This window comes from Podarcis tiliguerta, assembly GCF_965153285.1.
Source record: "Podarcis tiliguerta genome assembly, chromosome: 7".
Classification (NCBI taxonomy): Eukaryota; Metazoa; Chordata; class Lepidosauria; order Squamata; family Lacertidae; genus Podarcis; species Podarcis tiliguerta.
In genome coordinates, this window is record NC_139540.1 from 59,591,670 (window position 1) to 59,608,747 (window position 17,078).

Here is a 17,078-nt window from a genome sequence, read left to right on the forward strand (position 1 = left end):
GTGGCAACTTTACTGATAGATTGGTTTCATTTATTTATATGCCATCTTTCCACAGTGAATCCAAAGCAGCTTCTAACAAACAATTTCAATTTGCAGGGAGGTTGGAGGGGACAGTTATAAGTGCCACCACCCTACTCCACCGACTGCTGTGGGATGTGAAATATCTCTGAAGATCCAGGGGTGTTTGCTAGCGAAGTCAAGGGTTCCTTGCAAGTTAAAAGTTATCTATTGGTCAAACGTCACTGAGTTGATAGTGTTGAGGGATAATAGTACAACCCTTCTCTTGCCATCAAGCCCCTGCTTTTCTCCATGCTTTTGACTATTAACCTTACTATAAATGGAAGCTTTCTTGCCCTTCCCCATTTGATACACCCCCCTGCATTACTACAGACATACCAGAGGTTGTAGATGGTGATAGAGCAGGGAGAATAGTGGGTCACACATGGGCTGTACAATTCCATTCAAGAGTGGCTGATGCCATGAAGCAGTGTGACATGAGCATGACTGCCACTTACTAGGGTAGTGTAGAGTGGTGGTGAAATTGGGCCATGCAGCCATATCATTTGAGGTAATCTGGCACTCCCGTCACTCTGGTTGCCCAACTCTGCCTTGCCCTGCCCCCGTACTGTCCTGGTAAACAGCAGCAGTGTTGGGAGAGAGGCTCAACATCATCACCAAACTGCGGTGGTCACTGCTTTTTCTATTACTATCTCCTGAGGCAGACCAATCAACACTCTCTCATTACCTCCCAACTTCAACACCTTCCTTAAATTCCAATGCCAGGTCCTTCCATGCACGTTCTTGTTCTCACCATTCCACCTTTCCGGCGCTGCATCTCATTCACCACGAGTTCCTTCGCCTCAATATTTTGAATGGGGAGTGGTGGAATCCGGAGTTTCCACGAAACTCTTTCGTACATTGACATGTGGCACTGAGGAAACAAATGGCCATTGTAAATAGTAAGGCTTACTTCCAAGTAAATATGCCTGCTGCACACAATTTCACCATCTAATTCAGCCTGACTCAAACACCATCACCGTGAAAGGTGCGTATGGATAAATTCCCCTTTTGTAGTTTTTACAACTAGTTAACAAATCTGAAATGAAAAACAAATGCCTTTGAGTGATGAATGGTGGCTTGTTCCATTTAAGATCACATTTTATTTGTTTCTCTTTTTTCAGCAGCGGATTTTCTTTACCAATGAAAAAAAGTGTATTTTTATTATTGGTCTCGTTTGCACCACACTATAAACCGTAGTTAATGGTTTATAATGAATGCACTGACTGAGGCACCTTTGACCAGTATCCTTGTCTTAGCATTAAGGCCAACCTAAGGATCATGGCGGGATGCGGGTGGCGCTGTGGGTTAAACCACAGAGCCTAAGGCTTGCCGATCAGAAGGTTGGCGGTTCAAATCCCCACGACGGGGTGAGCTCCCGTTGCTCGGTTCCTGCTCCTGCCAACCTAGCAGTTCGAAAGCATGCCAGAGCAAGTAGATAAATAGGTACTGCTCCGGTGGGAAGGTAAACGGCGTTTCCGTGAGCTGCTCTGGTTCGCCAGAAGTGGCTTAGTCATACTGGCCACATGACCCGGAAGCTGTACGCCGGCTCCCTCGGCCAATAAAGTGAGATGAGCGTCGCAACCCCAGAGTCGTCTGTGACTGGACCTAATGGTCAGGGGTCCCTTTACCTTTACCTTTAAGGATCATGGCTGTTTCACTTTAAAAACTACCCACAATCTTTAAGCCAAGAACAAACCTTGACTATACAGATCCTGCTTTGTTTGTGTTACTCCAAACCATGGAATCCTATTCAGACATATTGCTAAACCAGGGTTCATGGTTTGTTTCACCTGCACACATAAACAATGTTACATTTAAGTAGCCCCAATTGCATCCCCCCCCCCCCCCAGATTACTTCTCTCCTTGCCAAATAGAAGCCTTCCTTAAAAAGGGATTCTTTTAAATTTTGTACTCATTTTGTGTAATGGATATATTTTTGCCACCAGAACTACACATTGAGCACCACATAAGGCTTTCCCTGACATCCTTATGCACATAAATCAATAATTAGATTAATCTGTAGTGCACACAGGTGGGTGGTTGTTGTTTTGTTACTATGGATGAGGATGAGACAAGGTGAAAACAACACTGGAGTTCAGTGAATGTGTGGGATATTTATCTTGTAAGTTTTAAATAAAACAACAAATAACAAAACCCATTAACAATAAATGAGAGTGAAAAGACAACAATCAAAACACAGATTTCTCATCCCTAAAGCAACCACATACATGGTGCCAATTAACTGCTTTTGAATCTCTATACATAGACCTGTATTAGCCATTCCTGTTGTTTAGTTCACATTTCCTCTATTTTCGGATGTCACGCACCAGGACTTTTCTTCTTTCTTCTGCCTCAGGCCCCTCTACATCTTTATTGTCTGTTTCTTCTCCAACTGCCATCAACAGACAATTTCCCCATACTGTCTCCAATATTTTACGTTCCTTCATCATTCCAGCCTTTATGATGCAATAAGAACAGGCACCACAGATCCAGGTTTATACATTTATTTAGGAAGTTTTGATACCCAGATGGTGAGGAAGATGAAGTATAATTACTTCCATCATTATAATGTCATTTTTGACAGAATATCGCAAAGGAAAAGCTAGTTATGTTACTGAAGAATTTAGACTAACTTTCAATCTAATATTTCATAAAACTCTGTCTTAGGACTTACCTGAAGTATCATGGGTAGTGATACAACCAGAATGCAGCAACCACTTAAAAAAAAAAAATTCCTGCTTGCATCTCCAAATATATTGTTTCTCTTGGAATTATCCTAAAAATTCAGCACAGGAACAAGATGCAACCACTGGCAGAGGAAGAGGAGTGCGTCCCTGGCAGCGCAATCCCAGTAGGGTGACATTATGGCTGCTCCCCCTGCACAGGGCACCACCCCCTGCAGGTGGCATGCCCCGCCCCCAGGGCACACGCCAGCCACGCCCCCGCCTGCTCTCCGCCCCCTGGTGCCAGAGTATGAAGCTCCGCCACTGGGTGCAATGTATTTCTAAGTGCTTGCAGACTTAAATGGGATGGGATGAACTGGGATAGAGTCATGCATCTATAGTCCCCATCACTCTGGAACACTGGATGTGTGGGCTGGTGCAAGAATAGAGGGAACCATGCCCAAAATAGTTAATGTGGCCCAGTCAGTCTTCACTTGAAAACTTGAGGGTAGCTGCTGTAATGACCATACTCCATGTTTTTATGTGATAAATTCTGCAGCATTGATTCACTTCACAGAATCATGTATTGCACTGACTGCTTGAACTGTTCAGAGGGTTTATTCTTCAAAGGCTGATTGTATAATCAGCCTGCTAGTGTACCAAAGTAGCATGTCTTTTTGCATTGTCTTTGCCTTCACTTGTGGGTCCTTTGGTTAAATTTTCACTGGCCTTTCAAATCCTCGCACAATCTGGCACAATCCCCACATTTCATTGTTTTTTTCAATCAATAATGAAAATGCAAAACAAAGCCTTCACTGTTCTTATTATCTTAATGCATATCCCTTGTCAAGGTCATGTTGCTGTTTACCTTTACATTTCTTTTCTTACACTACGTTCTCAAAACACTGTGTCTTGGGACAGGTTTCCTATCACCATTAAATAACTTCTGGCTGCACCAGTTTACATTTTCTAGTATTTTTTAAAAAAACACATTCAATGCTTGATTTTAATTCAAACATATTTCACTCCTCTTCTTTTTTATATTTTCTAGGTTTTATATTTTCTAGGTTTCGCATTATTATCTGACTGCAAAATGAACACATTTTCCTCCATGACCTTTCACATTACATGCACATTATACTTCCTCTTAATTTTCTTTCCAGTAAGCTGCAGTTAGCGCATGACACACTGCAAAGCTCACAGTTCACAGTGCCTCTGACAACTTCTCTTATTTTCTGTCACTCTCAGCCTGGGACTGATTCAAATCTTTTTCCAGTTAGCAGGATCAACTTCCCATTCGCTCAAAGCAAGCTTTGAATGCAGAGTTGCCATCTTATCTGGTTGCCTCTCTATCTATAGCAGAATTAAAATGTTGGTTGAGGACTATTGCTCCTCATATCAGAGCCCAAAGACTGAGAGACATGGGAGTGGCAAGCTGTGCCACAACATGAGTAGCAGTAACTCATATCCATCAACCACCTTACTTTAAAGGCCATAGCTCAGTGGTAGAGCATCTCAGTCCTTTAGCATCTTCAGGTAGGGTTAGGAAGGCCCCCTGGTTGAAATATGGAGAGTCACTGTGGACCAATACTGAGCTACATGGTCACATGGCCTGGCTTTGTAGCTCCCTACCTTCCTGTTTTAGTAAAGGAAACATTCCCACTGCCTGTATGCTGGTCTTTCTCTGGCAAGGTCCAAGTACTCTTTAAGAATTCGATATCTTGATCCCACTTATGTATTCCTGTGCAGATGGGGTTTTAAAAAAATGCCCTGCACAAACATGATTGGGATTATGGGGATCCAGAGCTTCCTCATCCACAATGATCCCCAACAGATGTTTCTCCTTTGCTCTCCCGTTCTCTTATCCTTTCTCAAATAATTGTACCTTTACTAGTTTTCCATTGTCAGATGCTGCTTGCAGGCAGCAGAAATACATTTGAAACACAGGTACAGTGGTACCTCGGGTTACATATGCTTCAGGTTACATACGCTTCAGGTTACAGACTCTGCTAACCCAGAAATAGAACCTCAGGTTAAGAACTTTGCTTCAGGATGAGAACAGAAATCGTGCTCCGGCAGCGCGGTGGCAGCAGGAGGCCCCATTAGCTAAAGTGGGGCTTCAGGTTAAGAACAGTTTCAGGTTAAGAACAGACCTCCAGAACAAATTAAGTACTTAATCCGAGGTACCACTGTACAGTTTTCTTGCTTCTCTTTAGTGTCACCTCTCTATTGATTAATGCTCATAGATACCAATATCTTTGCTACAAGGAGCATTTTGCCCTGTTTCAGTCATACCCAAAGCATAAATAATAACCTCCTTCGTTCAGAAGCAATCTGCTTGGCCTGTTTCCCATCCTCCATACATTTGTGCACAGCCACATAAAGCACTTGCTTTTCTTATTCTTTCGCTGTTTGTTATGTGTACGTGAGATAGATAGGCGGACACACACACACACACACACACACTCCTTTGCTTTGGTTGCTGGAAGGACATGCCATTAATACGGATTAATTTTATCTATTGTGAGTGAGTTAGTTTGCTCCTAGGCTGCAGAGAGCCAGATTTCCTGCTTGCAATTTGTTACAGCTCAGTAGCAAGTCCCTGAAAATAGGAATTTCAAATGGAAATACTGGAAGGCCTCTCAACAGTGCTATAATAAGAAGGGTGTTTTCTTCTACATACTATATGTTGTTACACAACAGCAGCACACCAGAATGTGCGTGGAAAACAAAACGGCAGTCCTTTCTAAAACTGGGCATGCACAAGATGGAAAGGAGAGCAGAAATACGGCAGCCCAAGATCAACACTCCAAATTAAGACTCTGCTGTTAAACATTTCAGCATGGGCGCAGAAAGCCTAGAAAAGCATGCCTTTGAATTTGCTTGTTTGTTTGCCAGGTCATCTCTCCATAATAAATGGATGAAGAATATGTACAATTTTAATCTTGGTAAATGAAGCTGGATCAACAGCATCAGCAATGCAGAGAAAAATTATTCAGTAAAGGTCTCACTGCTCCAAGAAGGGCTAACCTGTGTTGTTGGTTGGACTGCCAACTCCTATCTGTCTTAGCCAGCATGGCTGGTGGTCAGGGATGGTGGGAATTAGAGCTAGAAAGAACAGAAATTCCTTGTCACAACAGATCTACTAGCTGACAGTTTGTTTTGGGAACAGTTGCATCTGTTCTAATGTATGCTGTGAACCAACCTGGGTCCTGCACTGCACTGGGCGAAAGGTAGGGTAGTAAATAAGTAATACATGGCCACTCCCGCACTACACTCATTTTTATAGGGACTACAACCACCGTATGGCAGGATGGAATGATAACCACCCCAGGGTGCTCCTAACCACTTGCCTTACTCCCCTGGACAAGCCTCCTATGGCAGCCCTAAGTAGCCAGGATGCCCAAGGTTCAAGCATTCAAGTGACCACTTTCACAATTGCAAGGAACATGCCTACATCCTTAGGTTGCACAAAGCAAAATGTATCTATAAAAGGACAATTATTCTTCTCCACCCAAGACTGACTGAAATGCAAACAAAACTACACGTGAAAACTCTTACGCACAGTCGCAGAAGGTACAGATCACAAATGAAGACTATGGAAAGTGATCTAGATAACTTTGGCCTCTCTCATGTGTGTCGCTCTGCAAGAGTTCAAAGTCTGTACAAATGTCTGGCTGTGATAAATCAGATGAAGCTGGTTGCTCGACAAAAATGCTTTCTGGTCTACACATGGTGGATTGAGCTTCCACCTGCAGTGCTAGAGACAGTATCATGAAAGGTTTTGACTATGTTGTTTTAGCAATACAAGCTGCAGTCATGCTTGAACTGTGCTGCTGAGAGGACAATCCCAGATGATCAGTAATCTGGGAGCATCATGTAAAAGCAGTATACAAAGTCAGCATTACTGATCAGGTCTTCAGCAATGCTGGAACGTTTGTTGCTCTCTGACAATTCACTAGATTCCACCTGCAATGGTAATCACGGCAATGAAAATATCTCAGGCTACAATCTTATACACTTACCTGGGAGTAAGTCCCACTTAACTCAATGAGTTGACATGTATAGGACTGCACTCTCAGCCCATGGAGATGCAGGGTACAGTTCTGAAAGGGACGAACATTTTGTACAATAAAAACGTAAACAGAAATCACGCACATCTGGCTACAATAGCTACACACGGTATAAATCCCCACACCGCACCATCTACATTTTATTGTCCCAGTTTCAAAAGACCAGGATTTGTAGATTTCAGGTCCTTTTTCTGCTTCTACATTTCACAACTGTGCAATATCAGGAACTGGCTTAATGAAAAGCAGGCACGATAAAAATGCATCAGTGCGTAATTCTCACAGGAGATTTAAGAAGAAAACACAGCATAAGCTAAGAGGATGGCAAAAGCCAAACCTTGGACTAGATGACCCTTGGGAGTCCCTTCCAACGCTATAATTCTGTGATTCCATGAACAGCAACACGTCTTTAGGGCATTCTCACAAGTGACCCCAAGGCCTTTTTAGTCTTTGTTGAATGTGTTACATATGAATGTTAATGCGAGGCAGAAGAAAAGGGAGCCGTTCCAAAACTTAATCTACATTCCCATTTAAAAAATCTACGTTTTTTTTTAAAGTGAGCTTTTAAAAATCAATTAACAGATGCAATACTGAAAAAAGAAAAGCCCAACAAACACTGATGTAAGTGGCACCAGTGAGTACAGCAATACTCCAGAATAACCAGAAATACTTGGGTGCATTATGGGGAATACTGGAAACAGCAAACAGCCCGTAAAGGGGGAGGGGTGTTATAAGGAATGTGAACCAAGAGAATGAAGGAATCTGCATGCTGCTGCTTGTTTTAAATGTAGACTAGCAAGTGAAAGTATGGGTAATGGACTTGGTGTTTTAATATACCAACTGGTAAAATACTAGTTTTATTTTGTCTGTACGTATGTTTGAAAGTTAGGGACGTGGGTGGTGCTATGGGTTAAACCACAGAGCCTAGGACTTGCCGATCAGAAGGTCGGCGGTTCGAATCCCCGTGACGGGGTGAGCTCCTGTTGCTCGGTCCCTGCTCCTGACAACCTAGCAGTTTGAAAGCATGTCAAAGTGCCAGTAGATAAATAGGTACCACTCCGTCGGGAAGGTAAACGGCGTTTCCGTGCGCTGCTCTGGTTCGTCAGAAGCGGCGTAGTCATGATGGCCACATGACCCAGAAGCTGTACACCGGCTCCCTTGGCCTGTAGAGCAAGATGAGCACCGCAACCCCAGAGTCGGTCACGACTGGACCTAAAGGTCAGAGGTCCCTTTACCTTTATGTTTGAAAGTTGTTGTGCCCAAATTATCCTATAGTGGAGTTAGTGGGGAACATGTACCAGAACAACTTGTTACTATTGCTGCTTGCCACCCCAATCTCCAAGTGGTGCAAAAATCCAGGGGTTCCAGGTTGTTTCCTTGGAATGATGGACAGCGGAGACTGTGGTGTCCTTGGGATCTCCACAGCCTTGGATTCCAGCAGAAATCAGGCACTGTTCTATCTCTCAGCCTGCAGCCTGCTTCTGGCTTCTTGCTCACACACCTCAACTCGGGTTTTGTCCTAACTAACGGCTAGTTGAGGGATGAGGGGCTTCCATTTTTCACTTCCTCTGTTACCTTAACAACCCATACTTAGGGGTCATGACTAAGAAACTTACCTGGCTATTCCAGCATTGGGGATCCTTAAGGGATCCAGAAATTAGAAGGGAGCTCAGGCATACAGCCTGCTGCCCCACCCCCACCCCCGAAAAGCTCACAACACTATTATGTTTTAATTTAAAGAGGGGTTTGGGGTCCACGACCCATTGGTGGCTGATGCCATTGGCACTGGTGGGGTGGAAAACAGAGAGACCAGCAGTATGTGGAGCCAGAGCCTATGGCAGGCAAGAACCACTCCATGGCTTAGTGTAAGTAAGATGGCAGCCAGGTAGAGACTGGCTGTGGGCAGGTTGAGGTTGGTGGAGCAATGCCACATGGAGAAACATCCACTCCTGTGTTCACTGATAGGTTCAACCTGAAAAGGTTGAACGTAACTGCATCTTAATTTTAAAAAGTATGGGAAACATATGTGCAGCACTCAACATTGTACTTCTGCCCATCTTGAGCCTTTTGCAAATTATGTGTGCTTGGGCTCAGCTCCAGATAATCAGGATAGACGCAGTGGCACGTGAATGTAACTGCAAGAGTTAAACCACTTACAGAGCAGCAGGCAAGTTCATACAGAGCATCCTAGAAAGTTGTGCAGCTTCGTAAGGTCACTCTCCCACAGATACTAAGTAAACTTTTGAGCAGCCTTTGTTAACGCTGCTGATAACGTTGGCTGGCTAACGTCGCTGGCTTGATTTATTTTAAGTCTGTAAATGCAAAGAGACACCGATTGCAACAGATGCTTTTTGACAGCATAAAATAATAGGATGCCAACTTAAAACTGTAAATTACAAACAATCCTTCCCTAAGTAGAAAATGAATGCAGAGAACAGGGAAGCTTCATCAACCAGGCGTGTTTGTAAATCAAATGGAGGAAAACAAATGACTGCCGAAAGCAGAAGAAGAGGTGGTGGTTGCAGAATCAGGGCTGGTGGGGAAGGCTGGCAAGGAGAGAGCTGGCACAGTTCATAGTCATCAGACCGAGGCCTGAGCCAAGTGGAGAGCAACTGTTGGGCCAGAGAGTCCAAAGGCAAGAGACCAAGCTGTAAATGAACAGAGTGCCAGAGAGGCAAAGCACTAGAAACAGTGCAGGTCCAGGCCAAGGGAAACATGAGGAAGCAATGGGATTTTTTCCTCCCCTAAGTGCTGCATGGCCAGTGGAGGAAGGCTTAAACCTCCCATCCCTGTGCTGATTACAAGTAGAAGAGTTTGGATTTGATACCCCGCTTTATCGCTACCCGAAGGAGTCTCAAAGCAGCTAACATTCTCCTTTCCCTTCCTCCCCCACAACAAACACTCTGTGAGATGAGTGGGGCTGAGAGACTTCAGAGAAGTGTGACTAGCCCAAGGTCACCCAGCAGCTGCATGTGGCGGAGCGGAGACGCGAACCCGGTTCCCCAGATTATGAGACTACCGCTCTTAACCGCTACACCACACTGGCTCTCAGTGTGCCCTCTCGCCCCCTTGAGCCTGGGATTAAATTAAAAAGCAAACAAACCACAATGTGACTGCTAATCACATTGCTAAAGTAATGTTAGGACCTAAGAGAAGACAACAAAGGGTATACTTGGATATTTTTCTTCAGGGGGGAAAAAGATAATTTGTGTTTGGAGCAAAGGGCTCAGGAAAGGAAGGGTCTTCGGCCACAGGGCACATCCAGATTATATCGTCACTGCACACTACGTAGAGTTGCTTTTGGAAAATGCTTGGAAGCGGCATCTAGTGCAACATGCAGTAGCCAGGGTGGCCTGACTATGGCCTGTACTTCCAGAGCACATGACTCCAAGATCGTTCAGTCTTCATTGGTTACCATTTTGTTAAGAAGCACCATTCAAAAGTACTGATGGTTGTGGCCTAGGAAGCCACAAATGTTTTAGAACCAAGATTTTGAAAGTCAGCCTTCTCTCACATGAGCCTGTCTGTGCATGACTGTGACCTTAACTGGAGACCCTGCTTTGTGTCCTGCTGCCGTCAAAGATCTGTTTGGGTTATGGGGTAGGGCTTTTTCAGTGGTGGCACCCTACCTTGGGAGCAGGGAATGGATGGATCTGTCAACTTCAGTTTCAATCAGTTTCTCGTTTTCCCAATCTGCAGTTCAGTTCTCCGTATTTCTGCAGCAATTTGCCAATTTTTTTAAAAAAGAAACTTACATTTTTATGCATTCCTCACCCCACGGTATGCCTATCTATACGTATTGCATGGGTGGAGAACTGCATTTCAAGATGCAGGGAAATGTGAATTTCCAAGGATGGAGGTGTGTTGGTTTGCATATTGGTTCAGAAAATGTGGATTTGGTAGGTTTGTCTTTGAATGCTAATCCCTACTTGGGGAAACTCAGCTGAAACTCCCTCCTTTGGCATTGGCTTTAGTGGTGTTTTTATGTGCTGCAAAACCTCTTTTTGTTACATACCTTTGGTTTAGATACCTAGCTCTCCTTCCCTTCCCTTTTTATAGGATCACAGAATTGTAGAGTTGGAAGGGACATTTGCCTTCTGATCTCCAGCTTGATTTTTCCCCATTTAGTTTTCTTGTGCTAGGGATTTGTATTGTTTTAATTGTGAACCACTTTAGAGATCTCAGGAAAGGCTAAAAAGTGGTCTATAAAATAAGAAACATAAATAAAAATCCACAGGACCAATGGCCAATAGGCCTGTACATTGATTCTTAAGGCTTGCTGAATGGGCTTATAGAAATACCAAAGAGCTTGGAAGGTGGGGGTCCAGAGCAGAGGTTATTGCTAACTGGTGGAAGAGACCACTCCCTTTATTGTGGGAGAAAATGGAGAGAAAGATCACAGTGTCTGATATTTGTGATGCCTAACGCTGGCATCTGAAACAGAGCTGGAGGCTGAGTTGTGAAGGACTCCTCCACAACTGCAGAATTTTTTTTCCTTCAGAATTGTTTTTAATTTTTCTTAATTAATCACTTTATACACGCACACATAAATTTTCAAGAAATGATTTCTTCTCTTTAATTTTTCTCTCAGTAGCCTGCATTAGCACTGAATAATGCAGAGCCACGAATAAACTGCAAGAAATAAGCACCAGAATAGAGTGGCTATGTGGGGTTCCATGCTAAAGCTGAGTTTAAGGCACTCGTTTTTGCACTGTGCATCTACCAACCACAGAGGGCATTCAATGCATGAACCTGTTCTGATCTTTTAATGACCCTTTTTCTTCTCCTTCTCCCTCAGGAACTCCTTCAGTTGCTTTCTAATTTACTGGAGGCTTTACAGGAGGATGAATTCTGGGTTATTAAAATACCCTGGATCCCAAGGTTCATAAATGAGACTTCTGGTATTTGTGATGTGAGGTGCCCAAACAATGTTAGGTAAGTCAGGAAGTGCATAAGGAGAGATTAATGGAAGGAAAGAAGCTATCATAGTCAGTAGAAAATGTACACACACAGCCCAATGGACCTTCCCTGAGGTCATATCTATGGGCTACTAAAGCATTTCCCCCCTTTCTATTATGTATATAGGGTGCTAGTTGTCTTGATTCCCTCTGACTACTCTGATTCAGACAGGCACTTGAGAAAGAAAATTATGAATGGGGGGGGGGGGGTGAGATGGCAGAGTGGAAGCCACATGACACAACTCTTCCCTCCACCTCCTGACATGCCTGGCTCAGCTGTAGAAGCCAGAGTCCCAAAGGCTTCCTCTCCTTCCCCAGGGGAGGAGAGGAGCCTGTCAGAGACTGGGGAGGTTACTTCCCTGCAGTGGGAAGAATTCAGAGGTGGAGGCCAGTCTGGTGTTGTTTATCAGGAAAAGCTGGCATCCAAAGACAAAAGAGGGGACACATCCCTCAAGACACAGGCCAGGAATTCTCACAGGGATAGGGTTCCTTGTGTGTAGCTGGGCATTCTCTGTCTCTGCTCAAAAGCTTGGCGGGGAGACTACGAAACTTATTGGTGCAACCACAGCTCTGTGCAATCTTCGAACCCTTACTTCTAACCTTGTTCTCAGACTGGACTTATTGTTGCTACTCTTTTGCCTTGTAAGAACACCTGGACTAGATTGTGCTCTTTCCTAGGAGCTGAGTCTGTATCATTAGACTGCTATAATAAAAGTTTACTTCTTTACTTACAGGTGAACATCTCTGTGAAATGGGCTTGGCAGGGAGCCAGGTCACTTGTAACTGTTCTAATCACAACCAGCCCTTTGCTTAGAGCAGAACACTAGGAAGAATTTAAGCTTTGTATGAAAGGAATAGACTCCATATTTGTATCTATAAAATATACCGCATTTACTCAAATCTAATGATCACCTTTTTGCGCCAAATTAAGATGTGCATCGGATTTAGATTCGATGGCACATTTACATTTGCCAGCAAATACTTTTTTTGGTTTCAAGGTTCTGAAAATTGAGGTGCGCATTAGACTCAAGTAAATACAGTACATAATATTTAAGAACCAACTAAAGCGCAAGCCCCAGCAGAATAATTCTCATAGTGATGATAATAATATCTAGCATTGACAAAGTACTTTCATAAAAGTTTATATATATATATATATATATATATATATATATATATATATATATATACCTCACAACAACCCTATAAAGTAGGCCAATATTATTATCCTGATACAGCAGAAGAGGGAGACAGAGGTAGAGAAGCTTGCCTAAGGTCACCTAGTGAGTTCCTAACTACACTGAGATCCAATCCCACAGCAGTTATGTCACACCCACTAGAGTGAATGGAACATAGTGAGATATCCATATGAAAAAAGGGCAAGGCTCCATATAGTGTGGAATGTCACTTGCAATTTTGCTTGTAGCTTATGGTGGAAGAGTAATGATTGTGTAGTATAAGGAGCCACTGATCTGGAAGCAGCTGGTTAAGAGAGAGAAAAACTTTACAAAAGTAAATGCAATACTGGGTATGTTTGATTTAGTTCAAGGGCTTAGAAAATGTTTCATAATATGATTCTGCAGGAATATAGTCTGCCACTGTGTTATTATGCTACATGCTCTTGTCTGCAGTGCAAGACTGATTATTTGAATCCTGATGAGAGGCTCTCTGAACATTAGCCACGCAAATTAATAAGCCTCAGTGGCAGAGTGATCTCTCATGAAGAAGATTGTCTTTTATGGAATGCGAACAATGCTATGGTAAAGCTACGGGTTGCTTTCCTTCCCTGGTTCACATTCTGTTAACCATCTGATGTCACCACGGAGATGTGAAGTCTTTATAATTACAGCTCAAGGCCCAGAGAAAAAGAAAGAGAAATTAGGTTTCATGCATTAACACAAAACTACCTGGGATGGCTTTATGGCTGGTTAATTCTCTTCTGCCGATTGGAACGCTGCATGAATTCTGAATCCAGATCTGGTTTTATGAGTGGCATCTTAATTAATTTTCCACCATTTTTTAAAAAAAAGTAATAATAACAAAATGCCCTTTGTCACAAACAATTGCTTCTTGCAGTCCTGCTGAGTAAGATGTAAAGAAAGCCAAGAGCCTTCGCTGCAGCGACCAGTGTCCTACTAAGCAGTGGGGCTTGTTTCTTTCATCTTCCCTTGGAGAAAGAATTCAGGTTACGCTCTGCACAAAATTAAAGTGTTCTGTTCAGTTATGTACACGAACAGCTTTGTAACTGTTCCTTGCTTCTAGGTCAAGGGCTCTCCCTATGGCAGGGTGCCAGCTTTATCCCTGGGCTCTCATAATCCCTTGAAATAAATCAACTTTCCATTGAAATCCTCTGCAGTTCCACTTCAAACTGCTGCCTCCAGCATGATGCTCTTTTATACTTTTGTGGAATTAAAAATAACCGGGAGGAGGAACAGGAGAAAAGGAAACAATGCAGCCATTGTAGGCTGGGTATAGAGTTCCAAATATAATCCAAATTGTGTGTATTAAATGGTATCTTTGTACGCTGCCTTAACTCCAGATTTCAGCATTTATTATTAGACCAAATGAAAGTGCCTCGGATTAGAGGTATGATCTGATTGGCTGACAGAGTTACTATGCTATAGGTATATGTCTCTGCAGCTAAACTTCTGCACAAATAGGCTGAAAACCTGCTGCCCTCTTCTAGGTAGCAGGGTAAATTCCAAGAATTTAAAGGCTATCCCAAACACTAAGCAGATATAGCTAGTGAAAACTAATCTCCTGCTCCCGTGCTCATATTTGAACATTTAACACGCATCTGCAAATATAAAGCTTGTATTCTTTGAAGACCTCAAAGATTGAGATTCGTTTCAGAAAACTAGAGTCTTTGAGTGAAATACTGAAAGGACGTTTTGTTCGTACAAGCAGGGTCCCAAAATAAAATGTTGCAGCCTGTTTGTGAAATAAATAAGAAGGGAGTTGAAGAGAACAGGGATTCAGAAGAACACAAAAAGAGCTGAGCTGGATCAAGCCAATGACCCATCGAGTCCAGCATCCTGTTCTCATGGTGGCCAACCAGATGCCTATGGGAAAACTTCAAACACAGAGTACTCTCTCCCCCCCCCCCCCCGCCCTTGAGTTTCTAGCAACTGGTATTAAACATGTACACCTTCTAATGTCTGTATGACATAGTATTTTAAACGGCATTTTTTTGCTGCTACCTTTTGAGCTTGGGGTTCATTTTTTAAGGAATAGGGTGTGTGGGGTGGCTACACTGCTGCTTAATCCCAGCCACCTTGAAATGTTCCACTGATTTCTGTGACCAGCACCCAGTTCCATCCTTGGGCACAATTAAAAAATAGCTTCTCTGTGTGAACCGGGAAGTGACTTACTTAGAGGTTCTTTTTGCCCTTCATATCAGGGATAGGGTTTCTTTTTCCTCCCCACCTTAGAACCACATTCCCTCTTGGGGGAGAGCATTAAGGTCCGAAGGGCCCATTCCAGCCAGGCTAAAACAGCAGGGCCATTGTGGGGTGTGACCCCAGGCGAAGTCATGGCTTGCAGATAGAGCCAGAAGGACTGACTAGAGAGCTGCGTTTGGCTTCCAGCCCTGGAGGTCCCCATCCCAGTGAGGGATGTGGCTTGGGTACCAAAGGCCAGAAAGAGAGAGAAGGCTGGAGGGTCCATTTGTGTTGCAGAGGATATGCCACATTGCTTGAAACAGGACCCAAATGCAGAAACCAAGTTTAGAATATACGGTATTTCTACTTCCTAAGAGACTGAAAAAGAATCAGGAATAAAAACTCGCCACCAGTTTTGCAACTGTTCAGGCAGGGGCTCGCTAACACCAGAAAGAAATGTGCCACAATTATGTTCAAGGGTACATTTGTGCCACAAGGCTGTGCGGAATCTATACAGTCGTACCTCGGGTTGAATGCGCTTCGGGTTGAGCGTGTTCGAGTTGCGCTCCATGGCAACCCAGAAGTAACGGAGTGCGTTACTTCCGGGTTTTGCCGCTTGCGCATGCGCAGACGCTCAAAATGACGTCACGCGTATGCGCGGAAGCAGTGAAAAGTGGCACGCGCATGCGCAGACGTGCCGTCACTAGTTACGTTTGCTTCTAGATGAGAACGGGGCTCCGGAACGGATCCCGTTCGTATCTAGAGGTACCACTGTACTAAGGTTCCCAACCAACTGCAGCTTCCATAGCTCACTAAAGGATTTGCAGAGAATGTAAATAAAGCCAACGGTTTTCAGGCAGTCCGTGTAATGGTATGTTTTAGATTTTAAAGTCAAGTGATGGTATGAAGCTTTGAGTCAATGCTACGTAACGTAATTTTGTAGTGGAAGCAGAAAATTCAGAGTATTAAAAACTATGTTCAGAACACTCTTGGCTTGCTGCCACCTAGAGACCAAAATAAGTAATGCGGTAGATTTCCATTGGAGACCTTTCGTTTTCTCTGGTCTGTAAGTGGCCACAACTTGGCACAGTAACAGCTTCTATATGCGTTCAAGGATAACTGATGGGCTTTTAATATTGGATATTAAAGAAGCAGCAAGTCATTACTGGGAGCCAGGCTGTGATGGGCTGGCGAGCCAATCCTTTTGGGTTTCAGGAGTGTAATGGTCTCTTGGTGATAAGAGGGCATGGCCCATTTTCTTCCACAGTGGATGATGTAATGCTGTCAAGTAAAACAAAAATTATTGTGGGTTAAGAACTTAATTCGTTCCGGAGGTCCGTTCTTAACCTGAAACTGTTCTTAACCTGAAGCACCACTTTAGGTAATGGGGCCTCCCGCTGCGCCGCCACACGATTTCTGTTCTCATCCTGAAGCAAAGTTCTTAACCCGAGGTACTATTTCTGGGTTAGCAGAGTCTGTAACCTGAAGCGTCTGTAACCTAAAGCGTCTGTAACCCAAGGTACCACTGTATTACCACCATCTCCCCTCCCCCCGAGTTGTAGTGGCCTGCAATTGGTCAGAAGAGGGAGCAAATAATTTCTAGCTATAGTGCAGTTGTCTGCTCTTTACTCTGCTACTAATGCTATTCCATGTCTATGTGGCCTTCTGCTTTTCTGCCAGAGTGAAAGTTGTAGAGAATAATGTTAGACTCGGGTGAAATCAATTATATATGCATATTTATGCTGGCAATAATAAAAAAAAAATCTCTTGATTACAAGGTCTCGTTGTAATCTGTACACCTGTACAAAATATGGTTCTCCTTGAATTCTCTAAAATGTTTATCCATCCTCTTCTTTAGACATCAGTACCAATAATAAATGTTTTCTTGCAAGCTAGACAGCTTTTGGTCTATGTGCATATCTTTCCATTTCTGCTGTAGAGACACAG

At 43.4% G+C, this 17,078-nt stretch overlaps 1 protein-coding gene across 8 annotated transcripts in view; it reads right to left on the reverse strand.

The window, feature by feature from the left end:
- ATXN1 (ataxin 1) overlaps positions 1-17,078 on the reverse strand; it is a 294,034-nt gene that overhangs the window by 208,195 nt on the left and 68,761 nt on the right. For 2 of the 8 annotated variants that reach the window (XR_014513365.1, XR_014513366.1), the window contains exons 1-2: positions 6,749-7,017; positions 746-931 (exon numbers count right to left, since the gene is read on the reverse strand). The gene's annotated coding sequence lies outside the window, so the exon portion shown is untranslated. Of the gene's footprint in view, positions 1-745; positions 932-5,753; positions 5,832-6,748; positions 7,018-8,950; positions 9,106-10,422; positions 10,505-17,078 lie in introns of those variants that run through there. The other 6 variants (XM_083449387.1, XM_083449366.1, XM_083449372.1 and 3 more) reach the window with 5 other exon arrangements.